At 49.5% G+C, this 9,090-nt stretch overlaps 1 protein-coding gene across 9 annotated transcripts in view; it reads left to right on the top strand.

Annotated features, from left to right (window-relative positions):
- The first annotated feature begins 4,354 nt into the window (after window positions 1-4,354).
- Window positions 4,355-9,090, top strand: part of SGMS1 (sphingomyelin synthase 1) — a 327,599-nt gene continuing 322,863 nt past the window's right edge. For 6 of the 9 annotated variants that reach the window (XM_055559872.1, XM_055559873.1, XM_055559879.1 and 3 more), the window contains exon 1: window positions 4,437-4,573. The gene's annotated coding sequence lies outside the window, so the exon portion shown is untranslated. Of the gene's footprint in view, window positions 4,574-9,090 lie in introns of all 9 variants that reach the window. The other 3 variants (XM_055559870.1, XM_055559869.1, XM_055559868.1) reach the window with 3 other exon arrangements.

Genomic DNA, 9,090 nt, shown 5'->3' with positions numbered 1-9,090 from the left:
GGATGGAAAGTTATGACCAGCCTAGATAGCATATTAAAAAGCAGAGACATTACTTTGCCAACAAAGGTCCGTCTAGTCAAGGCTATGGTTTTTCCCGTGGTCATATATGGATGTGAGAGTTGGACTATGAAAAAAGCTGAGGCCAGAAGAATTGATGCTTTTGAACTGTGGTGTTGGAGAAGACTCTTGAGAGTCCTTGGACTGCAAGGAGATCCAACCAGTCCATTCTAAAGGAGATCAGTCCTGGGTGTTCATTGGAAGGACTGATGCTAAAGCTCAAACTCCAATACTTTGATCACCTCATGCGAAGAGTTGACTCATTGGAAGAGACTCTGATGCTGGGAGGGATTGGGGGCAGGAGGAGAAGGGGACAACAGAGGATAAGATGGCTGGATGGCATCCCTGACTCGATGGACGTGAGTCTGAGTGAACTCCGAGAGTTGGAGATGGACAGCGAGGCCTGGCGTGCTGCGATTCATGGGGTCACAAAGAGTCGGACACGACTGAGCGACTGAACTCAACTGAAGTATTTGCTCTTAATACTAATTTAAAATATATTTTAATGACAGATTGTGATTTGGAGATGATTTATTTTTATTTCATAGTTGTCTTGACAACAATGTAATTTATGATATTCTATGTACTTGAGAATCCCAAATTTTACAACCAAGCAGTATGCTGTTTACTTTTATTTTGAACAGAAAAATACTAGTAAAACTCATTAGTGTTGGGAGGACTGGAGAAGGGCAATTATTTAATAGTAGTGACTTAACGACAATGACTACATTGAATTTACATTGAATATCAAGGAGGGTCATCTCAAGTATTTCTTAAAATCATCTCATCTAGAATTTATTTTCACTGCTTTTCAATTTCTTATTTTCCCTAGTTTATTATAGCTCTCTTTGAATTATCTTATGAAATTGGAACAAATTGGAAATAGTTTTATACTTTGCTTAGGAATTTAGAATGCTTTTATGCTTTTTATTGTGAAACATTGCAAACATAGTAAAATCAGGAATTAAGGGAAAAAATTACAAGTATCACCCTAGTAAAAGCACTTACAAACAAAACCCACTACTATTTTACAAAACTTAGTTCAGCTTTACATTGGGGGTGGAGGGTTGGGGCACTTTTGACTGGTTCCAAATCAGGAAAGGAGTATGTCTAGGCTGTATATTGTCACCCTGCTTATTTAACTTATATGCAGAGTACATCATGAGAAATGCTGGGCTGGAAGAAGCACAAGCTGGAATCAAGATTGCCGGGAGAAATATCAATAACCTCAGATATGCAGATGACAGTACCCTTATGGCAGAAAATGAAGAAGAACTAAGGAGGCTCTTGTTGAAAGTGAAAGAGGAAAGTGAAAAAGTTTACTTAAAACGCAACATACAGAAAACTAAGATCACGGCATCCGGTCCCATTACTTCTGGGCAATAGATGGGGAAACAGTGGAAACAGTGACAGAGTTTTTTGGGCTCTAAAATCACTGCAGATGGTGACTGCAGCCAGGAAATTAAAAGACGCTTGCTCCTTGGAAGAAAAGTTATGACCAACCTAGACAGTATATTAAAAAGGAGAGACATTACTTTGTCAACAAAGGTCCGTCTAATCAAAGCTATGGTTTTACCAGTAGTCATGTATGGATGTGAGAGTTTGACTATAAAGAAAGCTGAGCGCCAAAGAATTGATGCGTTTGAACTGTGGTGTTGGATAAGACTTTTGAGAGTCCCTTGGACAGCAAGGAGATCCTACTAGTCCATCCTAAAGGAAATTAGTCCTGAATATTCATTGGAAAGACTGATGTTGAAGCTGAAACTCCAATACTTTGGCCACCTGATGGGAAGAACTGACTCACTGGAAAAGACCCTGATGCTGGGAAAGATTGAAGGTGGGAGGAGAAGGGGACAACAGATGATGAGATGGTTGGATGGCATCATCAGCTTAATGGACCTGAGTTTGCGTAAGCTCCCAGAGTTGGTGATGGACAGGGAAGCCTGGCGAGCTGCCGTCCATGGGGTAGCAAAGAGTCGGACACAACTGAGCGACTGAACTGAACTGAACTGAAAGACTCCTTGACACATGTCAATACCATCTGCTTCCTTGAATGGCATTTTCTAGAAGTCCAAAGTCTGGCCATTCTGCATAAACAGCACTTCAGAGAAATCAGCCAGCAGTTTTCTGGCACTTCCTCAGTTTGAAAAAATTTACATCACAAGAAAGCAAGCCTTTCTTGCACTTCTTTGGTGCAAACTGATGAAAATATTCAGTAGGGCTACTATGACTCAAAGAGCTTTGCCCTCTGTACACTCAAAATATGTTGCTGAACTGAATTGCAGTTTTAATTTTAAACCCCTACGTGACAAATGTACTTTTAAAAATCTCCCTGAAAGAGCGGTGTAGTGACATAACAGTGAAGCAGCCAGAGTGAAGGGTGCGACTAAACGCCGGCACTGGGTCACACTGTCCGACCAGTTCACCCTCTTCTGGGGCAAAATTTCAATTCCTCGTTTATAAAGTGAGGAGCCCTAAAATTTAGTTGAAATAAAGAAGTATAATGTTCACTAGAACCAGCTGGAGGGCTTACTGAGGTGGCAGGATACCCCCTCTCCCCCAGTAGTGTTTCTGATTCAAAATGCTGGAGGTCTAGCATTTCGCATTTCTAAAAAATTCTCGGGTGATGGCGACTCATCTGGTCCTAAGGCCACAGGGACCCCCAAGTGGTTCGTGGCAGGACATCAATAAAGGTTCACTATTAGCATCACTATTCCAACTGTGCACTGGCCGGGGCCCGGGGATATTACATCTCAGGGATAGCGATGGCCTCTGTCCAGATGTTCCTGCCGACCGACCATATCTCCGCAGGAACAGATCAGAACAGGGAAGCAGCTGGAGCAACGGCGTCACTGCCTTACAGAAGGGGGCCCCTTTCTCCAACTTGCGCCTCTGGGAAAAAGCACAGGCCATGCACCCCCGGAGTCCTGCCCTCTCGATTTCGCAGCCGTTTGTTTTTAGCCCTCGCGGGAGCCTGTCCCCTCAGAAACCTAGGACCAGAGCCCGGATTCCAGCGCCCTCGGCCGGGGCGGAGGCAGGTGCGGATCAGAAGCTGGAGCCCGGCATGAGGGCGTGGCGGGGAGCCGAGCTCTCTGCTCCCATTCTGCCAACTCTCCGGTCCGTCCCGATTGCCCACCAACCAAGGGCCCAGCGGAAGATGGCTGCCCGGAGCGCCGCGGACAGTCACGTGTCACGGCGATACCGCCGCACGCCCCCTCCCCCGCTCGCCGAGTCCCGGACCCCGCGGGACGCGCAGCCCTAGGCTGCCTCTCCGCCACCCGGGTACCGAGCGGTACAGACCGGAAGGGAGGATCTCACTGCAGAAAGCCGAGAGCTCGCCCGGGCGTCCGCTTCCCGGGCGCAGGGGTCCGGCTCTGGCAGCCGAAAAAAACCTTCCTTCGAGCGACCTGCACCAGATCCGGCCACTGGGCATGCGCAATGCTCCGGCCCAAGTGCGCCGGCTCTCCAGCTTTTTCCCGCAGCTCCGTCGGGTCGGCAGGAGGTGGGGCCGGGAAGGGGCGAGGGGCGGGGGGCGGGCCCGAGTCTCCCCCCTCCAACTGAAGGTACTCCAGGCCTTGCTCGCCTTCGCTCCCTGTTTTTGGGGTGGGAGTCTGTGAATAGAGGTTTGAAAATGAACCGTAGAGTCTGAGGTCCGCCATTTAAATTTTGTTTGTTTATGATCAATCACGAGTTAATTCCAAGTGCTGTACTCCTAGGCTCGGTGGGAAAGAGAATCCTCGGTCAACCGGCAAACTCGTGCCTGCGAACAGGGTCTCCAGAAGGCCGAGTTTGCGTTCTCTGTTCTGACCAGCTCCAGCTCTTCAACACTCTGGTTTTGCCCCAAGTGGAATACTGTCCGCAACCGTAAAACCTGGCTTCAGTCCGGCCTCACTAAACGGCCCCCGAAAAATGTGCAAGCAGGGCCTCTCTTCTCGGTGGAGGAAACAGCCGCCTCCCGAGCTTTCAGCTACGAAAATGAAATAACAGGGTGCCAAGCCTCGCATGCCCCTAGGTGCGCGGTCTGGCCGGGGTCCCTCTGGGTCCGGGGACGAGCTCCCTGCACACCCCGCCCGTCCGCCCCGCCCTCCCAGCTGCCGCGAACACCCGGAGGAGCGGATTTGCGTAGCGCGGGCAGCTGGGCCGGCTCGGGCAGCGGACTGGGCATGCTCGGCAGCCCGGGAGGCTCGCGGTGGCTAGTCGGAAGCGTTCGCACCAGCTAGGCAGCGGCCGGGGCAGCGGCGACGGCGGCAGCGAGGGGCAGCACGGGAGCGGGAAGGGCCGGCCAGGGAAGGCTGCTCTCTCCTAGTGCCCGGCGAGCCGGACAGAGAGCGCAATCCGGGTACAGAGCCCCAACGCTGCCCTGCCCCGGATTTCATTCCGCGGCTGGGGGCTCGGCGAGCGGAATTCCGGCGGCTGCCGCGACTCCGGTGCAAGTGAGTCGGGCGGCGGGAGAGAGCCGATCGCTGGGGAGCAGATCGGACACCCACCTCCGGGGCCTGGCCTGACGCCAGAAAAGGTGTGCCGGCAACCCCGGGGCGAGGGGGCGTGAGCGCAGTCCGCTCAGTGCCTGGCGCGTACCTGGCTGGCACTCCCCCCGCGCCGCCGCTCTGGGGGCCGGGGGGTGGGGGGGCCGGTCCCGCAGCTGTTCTCGGGGCCACGAGGGGGCGGGCCGCCTGCGGGGCTCCTGGACCTAGTTGGGGCGGGGAGAAAGGCGGGGGCGTCAGCGGGCACCTTTTCAGAGGTCCTGCGTGCGGACTGGAAGGCTGCCTAGTGTCGGTTTTGGGCGAGCGGACTGTAGCGGGGCCGAAGAACCTTCGGACAGTGGCGGGCGGGTGTCGGGAGACCCGCAGATCCGACCCCAAATCACGGCCCTACCCCCACCTGGTGGCGGCGTGACGGTTGGTACCTCTGGGTCCAGTCGCAGCTGGCCAGGCATTCTGAGTTTCGGGGTACCTCCCCGCCCCCCCTCCCCCGCTCGATGTCCGTGGACAACATAACAGGTGGGACCCCTTTCTCTGAGCCAGCCTCCAGGTTTGGGGGCGGCTCTGACACCCGGCTGGGCTGCCCCCACGCTTGAGGGTGCTTCGGGGTAAGGCCTTGGAGGAGCCGTCAGCCAGCCTGGAGCTGGACATTCTTTCCAGGACGCGGCTTTTCCCGTGAATGAGGGGTCTCCGCGATTCCGAGGCGACTTGTCAAGGGCAGAGCAGCGACAGCAGGGCTGTTTCTCCCACCTTCTTAGCCCAGGCTCGGGTTTTCTGCTTCCTCTGGTGGGTCTGATACTGTGTCCTGGTCCGCTAACGGATACACACTGGAGGCTTCTTGTTAAAGCTTGTTTCCGTCTCCGGAGCTTCGAGTAAAATTCGGGATGAGTCTTGCCAGGGCCGGAGGGAGTGGAGAATCCTTGCAGGAGCTTCTCAGATGTTTCATTTCACCTTCAGACAGTAGCGACTTCAGCGGTACACTCTTACGACACGAAGAGTGAAGGCTGCTTTTCTGAAAAGGAAGTTTATTTTCCGTGTTATGGGGCCTGCTTACTATTCTAGCTCCGTTAACATTTACCTTTCCGGGCCTTCAGAGCTGTTTGGACAGGTTATTTTGCTTGCAGGTTATTTTCCGTGCAGACTTGGGGGTGTTTTGGGGTTGGCTCCCTGGGTGTGGAAGTGGCAGGTGCCTATCATGGTGTGCTGTGAACTCCCCACGCTTCCTGGCACCGGGGGTTGAACATTCAGGGAGCTGGGGACCGAGCGGGCAGAAAGAGAGGAGTGGGACTAGTGACGTAGCAGCGGTGGGAGTTGCCTGGGGCTGCCCAGACAGAGCGAGGTTGGTTGGCTGTTTTGGCTGGTGCGGAAGGGGAGAGGGCTGGGCGTTTCATTGGTTCGGGGAGTAAGGTGTTGACGGGAGAAGCCGGGCGGGGGATGGGTCCCCGTCTGGTCAGTGCTCCAAGGGAAGCCCAGGGATGTTTAGTGATTCAGCAGGTGGCAACTTTCCAGCCCTGAAGCCATACCTTGGCCAAGCAAGCCAGCGGCAGCTGCTTGTGCCTGCTGTCAGAAGCGCCAGCTTCTGGGGAATCTCCAGGAGACTTCTGCCTGTAGCAACTGACTTTCCTTATCTTGCTTTTTGCGTATGACAGGAGGCCCTGGTCTTTTGGGTTCCTTCCCCGCCTCTCTTAAAGTGTGTAGCATGTTTTTGAACCTCTCCAGTTCTGTTACCCTCTGAATAGCAGGAAGTGGCAGCTGCCACCACGCACAGCTTATTAATGTGCAGAAAAAGCAATATGTAAAGCAGAGAAATAGTCTGTTCCTTCTGTTTCTGCTTCAGAGATTAGAAATTTACATTTTTAGTTAAATAGTAGGGTCTATTCCTGCAACTCTTCATTGCTGGTAGTGAGCTATTTCAAATAGCAGAAAGCATGAAAAAAATTAAAGGAATAGATAAATTGACATTAAAAGGACACAATTATTAAAAGTGTCTTAATCATTGGAGGATCTCGAGCATTTTGCACAGTGCCCAACTCAATAAATGTTTATTCGACTGAAATTTAAAGAATTTTTCATAATAAAAGCTTGTTGGTAAGTTTTGACACTTAAAGAACTTTGTATGCTTTCAAATGTCAGAATTGCTTATGTTGACCTTAGACATTCAATTTTAGCTTGAAGCCTCAACCCTTTTACTTTTTCCAGGTGAGGCCCCTTAATTTTCAAATTGTGACACATCCTTCAGGTCAGCTGAAAAACCAGGCAGGCGTGTTTTGCTAACTTATCTCATGAAAATCTTGAAGACTCCTACATATAACTGTTATATATATATATATTTTTAAACCTAGAAAATGGTCTAATTGCATATCAAAACGCTTTATTTACAAAACTTCATTTTGTACAAAACGTTTCAGGACAACCGTAGAGTTCCTAAGCATTTATTATCACATTATCAATGAAAAGTGCTGCCATAGAAAAGACAAAACAGTGTTTGGAAAATAAAAATTCTCGCTTATTTGCACGGGGGATAGTTGGCCCTGTCTTTGAGGGCGGCTGGAGTGTTCGTCCAGTTCTTTCTGTGTTTTACCTTTGCTATTCTGTTCCTTCCTCCAGTTATTGAGCTGTTTCTTCTTCCTCTAAAGACATACTTTTCTGGCATGGACTTGCTGACTTAAAGCTGCTGCATTTTCTGACCTAAAGCTGCTGCATTTTCTCACATAAATTCTATTAACAATGGCCTTTATTTTTTAATTGTCCCATACACTTTCCCACCACTTCATATGATAAATTGTTCGATGGTCCTTGGAAAAATGGGGAATGGTGGAATTGGTGGGGAATGCTGGGGAAGGGGACGTGACAGATTATAGTTGGCTCTTTCTTTGCCTTTTTTGGATGGTCTCTGTAGCCACAGCAATCTCTTCTGGAAGGACTGTTAAAATATGCCCAGTCTTAAAGATTTTGGACTTTCTGTTAAGGCTCTTGGTAGGGAATATCAATGGTCACTTATCCTCTCCTACCACATCCCATCCCAGGAGTTGGTGATGGACAGGGAAGTCTGGCTGCGGTCCATGGGGTTGCAAAGAGTCGGACACGACTGAGCAGCTGAACTGAACCACATCCCACGAATTTTGACTGTAAAATATGTCACTTTAATAAGCTACCCAATTGCCAGAGGACCATATTTCGTATCAGCCCATTTAGACAGGGGAGTTGGGAAGCAGCACTGGACGTGGGGGAGGTGCGGGTGAAGAAAGGGGAAGAGAACGGTGAGTGGGGTCAGGGAGATAGCTTGGTTTTGTAACTATGACTTCTGGTTTCAGTAAAGCAGAATCAAGTGTCTTATCAGTGTGTGTGGCTCAGTCTGTGCTGGAGTGCTCTGCTGCCCTCTCTAGTATTCTTCCCTCCGCCAGTAAACACACCACACTCACATGGCCTCAGACAAATTCACAGACCCACACATGCACACACATAGTGACAAGAGACATAGATACAGATGTAGACACATGTATCTTTTGCCAAAAGCTAAGCATCCCAACTTCTTTTTTTTTTTTTTAATTTTATTTTATTTTTAAACTTTACATAATTGTATTAGTTTTGCCAAATATCAAAATGAATCCGCCACAGGTATACATGTGTTCCCCATCCTGAGCCCTCCTCCCTCCCCATTCCAACTTCTTTTTAAAACCAATATGTCACACAGGGCTCAGTAGCAGGTTGAATTTGGGGGATCTGAAATCACCCTAATCTTGTATTTCAGAAAGATTCCCCTTCTCTCTTTCCACAGCAAGCTGATCTGTCCCGCTTAACCCGCAAAGCTGCTGGGGGCTTTCACTGAAGCAAACGTTAAGTGTAAATGTAACTGAGGTGGTTTTCACCTTTTAGACTTTCTGGTGCTGGGGTTGAGTTAACATTCCTCAATTTGGGGCACCAGATCTCCCTGTACAAAGCCCCTTTCTTGTTTTGTATTTTTCCTTCTTTCCCAGTCTCATTCCCTCTTTGTCAGAGGAACTTCCTCTCTCGAGTTGGGTGTTCTTGGGTATGTCTGTATTCTTGTTAAAGGTGTTGTGTGCATGTTTTTAGTTTAGGTAAATAGTGCTGTGCTGCTATAGTTTGATTCAGTTGCTTTTCCATTCAATATTAAAACTTTTATTATGGAAATTTTCAGACATTCATAAAAGTTGAAAGAATTTCATTCAGCAATGTATTTGCTACCTGTGGTTGGCATAGGTTTATCCAGTGCCTTGCTATCATTGCTACTTGGTATGGCTGGCCTGCTGCATTTTTCTAATTATGCACACTTAGCTCACCTCCATTCCTGCTACCATGAGCAAAGCTGTGATGAAGGACTATCCTGGAGCATCTCTTAATGATACCTGCGAGACTCTCTCTAGGGTAGTGGTTCTTACAGTGGTCCACACCCAGCAGCATCAACCTCACCTGGGAAGATACAATCAGGATCGAACCTAGACCTCTTGAATCAGAAACCCTGGGGACAGAGACCATCAGTTTGTGTTTTAGGGCAAGTCTTGGGTGTGCTGCAGTCCATGGGATCTCAGAG

The sequence above is a fragment of the Bubalus kerabau genome, chromosome 22, assembly GCF_029407905.1.
Source record: "Bubalus kerabau isolate K-KA32 ecotype Philippines breed swamp buffalo chromosome 22, PCC_UOA_SB_1v2, whole genome shotgun sequence".
Taxonomy (NCBI): domain Eukaryota; kingdom Metazoa; phylum Chordata; class Mammalia; order Artiodactyla; family Bovidae; genus Bubalus; species Bubalus kerabau.
This window is presented reverse-complemented; position numbering and strand designations above follow the sequence as displayed.